We start from the raw sequence: 4,220 nt of genomic DNA, 5'->3' as shown, positions 1-4,220 counted from the left end.
TTCATAATCATTGCTAATTTACTCCCACTTATTTTTAAAATTAGTAAGTTAATAACCTACAACTTTAGGACTATATTATAAATCCAAAATTAAAAATTAAGTTATATCTTTCTTGCTTATTCGTTCTAAAAAAATATATTCTTAGTTGAATGATTTTATTTGTTACATAGATAATCTTTTGTATTTATATTAGTGTTTTTTATTTAAAAAGTTAGTTGTATTTTTTGTTTTCTATTAACAAAAATAGTGAAAAATATATTTTGGTTAGCTAAATTGCGGGTAATAGGCACGGGTACGGGCATATAGGTACCCAGAGGGTACGGGGATGGGCATTCAAGTTTCTACCCACGCGGGTATGGGGACGGGTACGAGTAATTTTTTAAAACGCGGGTATGGGGATGGGTACTATAGTACCCTACCCAGACCCTACCCATTGCCATCCCTAACTCAGGACAAGAGATATTGTGCATCATGCTCTTGACAACTTTATTTCATGTAATTTGCTTTCTTATTTCACGTGCATGATCAAAATAAACAAAAAAACTCTAAGGGCTCGTTTGATGCTCAAGATAGGATAAGAGTAAGATAGGATAAATGATTGGATAAGCGCATGATAGATTCTTATCATATCATGCGTTTGAGGTGGACATGATATTGATAGGATATTATAGAAACAATGAAAAATGTATCAAATTTTTCCTTGAAATAAAAAAATCATAATATTCATAAACTGATATTATATCCTGTCAGGATAATTTCTATCCTAACTCCCCCCTCAGGATAACATTTACACATGATAGACAGGATAAAATAATGGACATGATAGTGTTATCCTATCCTGCTGTTGCAACAAACAACATATTGCAGCATGATAAGATTACTGCTATCCTATCCTGTCTGCAAATCCTGTCCACCAAACGAGCCCTAAAGTTAGTAATCAGTTCACTTGCTTCCTTAGGTTCATAGTTGTGAGTTGTGACAAAGTTCAAGGTGATGTAATACGAAAATGAAGATAATTAACAACAATGATATATACACACATCTTTTTTAACCACTTCATTTCCACCTATTTTTGTTTCTATTTCTCTCCTCTTATCATCTATCACATCTCATACTTTTTCTCTGTTACATTTTCTTTTCTTTCTATCTCTCTCCTTATTCCACCCCTTCCACCTCTTTTTGAGGTGTGTAAGTAATATTTTCCGATAATTAAATATAGGTACTCTAATAGAAACTCTATTCTAAGTTCTATCTTTAAGTTCCTTTTAATTTAATTTTACTAATTGCAGTATTAATTCCAATCAATTACAATGTGTTCCTAAATATTCCATTTGTGTGTTACCATTATTTGAAAGCTAATTTCAGCTATAAAAATTGAATTGTTTGCTATTGAATACAACTACTGTTTTTAAGGGTTAATAATCAAATTAGTCTATGTCTTTATAGCGAGTTTTGATTTTAGTTCCTCTCCAGAAAATATTAAGCGATATCTCCCTGAACTTTCACACATTTTGGTATTAGTCCTCGCCGGAGGGCGGATCTCCGGCGAGGCCCCACGTGGCACACTTATGTGGAAAAAGAAGTGTACGTGAATTTTTTTTAAAAAAAAAATATTACACCTCAAATTATTCATTAAAATTTAAAAAACAAAATGTAAAAAACCCTAAACACCTTTCCCTTAATACCCAATTCATTAAATCTAAGATGAAGTCCAAAGCTTGGGTCGATGAAGCCATGTCCAGTTGTGGGGCAAGAATCTTGGGGCTGCCGTAGGGGTTCTACTGTAGCATCTCTAGCTGGTAAGAAATTTCACATATGGCTCAGGTGCATGAGTTTATGAGTTCAATGGTTGCTAATTTAAAATGCACAACTTGAGTGCAATTTGTGTTGATATTGATGGAAAACACAACTATCTATTGATATTGTGTCGTTTATATGGGTATATGGTGATGACGTTGGCTGGTCTTTATTTAATGTATGTTCAATGTTTGAGCATCTCCAATGCAAGGTTCTTAGTTTTTATTTTAGTGTAAAAAATTAAGAACTAAGAATTTTAGCATTAAAGGTGCTGAAATGGACTCCTTAATTCTTAAAAATACTCAATTCTTATATAAGGAGTTTTGCTTTTTGAGTTCTTAGCTTAAAATATTAATTATTTCTCTCTCATCCAAATTACTTTATGAGTTTTGTTTTATTACTTTACAAAATATAAAAAGTATAAATAATATGATTGGTGAAACCAAAAAAATAGTGGTAAGAACTAAGAATGATTAGAGTAAAATTGCTTGAGAGTGCTTTAACACATATGACAATACGGGCCCACATAAATAATGTTAAGAACTATCAAATAAGAACTAGCATTAGAGATATGTTTTTAATTCTTAGTTCTTAAGACTATTTATTAAGACTATTTATGTAAACCATAAATAATGTTAAGAACTATCAAATAAGAACTAGCATTAGAGATATGTTTTTAATTCTTAGTTCTTAAGACTATTTATGTATACCCGTATTAAGCAAGCACAATACAATTATATTAGTAGTATTTTTTGTTTTAATATAATTTTAATTTAAATTTAAATGTTAATTTAATACTTGATGAATGAGAGAAAAAAAATTAACTTTTTTATACTAAGTACTTAAAAAGTAAAATTCTTTATATAACTAATTCTTATTTTTATTTTTAAGAAATAAGAATTTCATACGAGGGTGTGGGCATTTTTTTATTTAGTGCTAGGCATTTAGGGTATCTAAAGAATTGGCTATTATGTGAAAAATATTTAGGATCTTTTACATTTACTTTTTCAAAATTTTAATTAATAATATGAGGTGTAATAATTTTTTTTTCAAATTCACGAAAATTCTTTTACCACATAAGGAAGGAAGTAAAATCAAAATGATTTGTTAATAAAACGACACCGTCTATGTTTTTTTCCTGTAATATAGATGACAAATAAAAAAAACAAACAAAATGAGGAAGAGATATTCTATTTACTGAGAAAGAACAAAATTTATACAGTAAAATAAAATGAACATGGCAGCATCGAATCCCAAAAAAAATTTCTTAAACTTACACTTAATAACTATCAGAAATTAATTTAATAAAACGGAAATAAAATATATAGCCCAAAAGGTACCGGCCCACAAAGAACTGAAACATCTATCATTATGCTCATATAAAAAAATTGCAAAAATTATATCAAAAGGTGAAAAAATATTAAGAGAGGAAAAGAAGTCGGCAATTGTACCAATTTATTTTTGAAAATAAATACAAATAAACTGTCAATCTTCTAAATTGTGAATGATATTTATGAAAATTTTGACTTAGAAATCGAAAAACTTGACTACAGAAACGTATTCAATTTCACTGCGCTGTCTACATTAAAAACAAAAACTTCAGTCTCTGCCACCAAACATAGATTTCCCTATTTCACTGTCTCTCGTCGGTGTTCAATTTAAAAAAATTCACATTCTTAAGTAAACAATGAAACATTGGAAATACACAAAAATTCATGAATTTCTCGTTTAGAAAAAAAATTTGAGATTGGAACTCGTTTCGGCAGAAAGAAAGGAAAATAAGACAGAAAACCATCAGAAATAAAGGATCATTTCATCAATGAAAATCTCAGACGACCGTCGTGAGAATATAAGAATCCAAAATCATCACATGGTTTTCGGGCTAATTCCAGAATTCAAAAGATTAATAGAAACACAAACAACAACAACATGAACCAGCAATTGCAGAAAGAAAGAGCTAAACAGAAACTGAAAGAAGCTACGAGCAATTTTAAATGAGAGGAGGCTAGTAGATTTACAGAGGACCGAAACTGTGAATATATAGATGAGGGATTAGGGTTGGGAACTTGGGAGTGATGATAGACGTGTTTTCAATTCGGCCCAACCACACTTTGGGCCCAAAGTCAAGCCTAACCAAAAGTCTGCCAAAAGAAACCTAAACCTAAACTTCATGCTATGATAAAACAATTTGACCATGAAAATGTTATGATAAAAAAAAAACAAAAACAGACACAAAAGAGTTTTTTTTGTATCTAGGTACCAATAGGATTTGAACCCAGGACTTGAGAAATTTTAATCCATCAAGTACCATTTAGGCTATCCATACCAGTAGACACAAAAGAGTTTAACTGCATATTTTTTCATTTGAAAAAAAAATTATTTTCTATGCACTGAAAGTGTAAATAAGTTTTACACAATTATTC

At 30.2% G+C, this 4,220-nt stretch overlaps 1 non-coding gene across 1 annotated transcript; it reads right to left on the bottom strand.

Moving 5' to 3' along the window:
• Window positions 1-3,586: 3,586 nt before the first annotated feature.
• Window positions 3,587-3,674, bottom strand: LOC130721677 (small nucleolar RNA Z161/Z228). Its single transcript, XR_009013597.1, has one exon. It is a non-coding gene; the product is annotated as a small nucleolar RNA Z161/Z228 (small nucleolar RNA).
• Window positions 3,675-4,220: the final 546 nt, after the last annotated feature.

Source organism: Lotus japonicus, chromosome 5 (genome assembly GCF_012489685.1).
Source record: "Lotus japonicus ecotype B-129 chromosome 5, LjGifu_v1.2".
NCBI classification, from domain to species: Eukaryota; Viridiplantae; Streptophyta; class Magnoliopsida; order Fabales; family Fabaceae; genus Lotus; species Lotus japonicus.
This window is presented reverse-complemented; position numbering and strand designations above follow the sequence as displayed.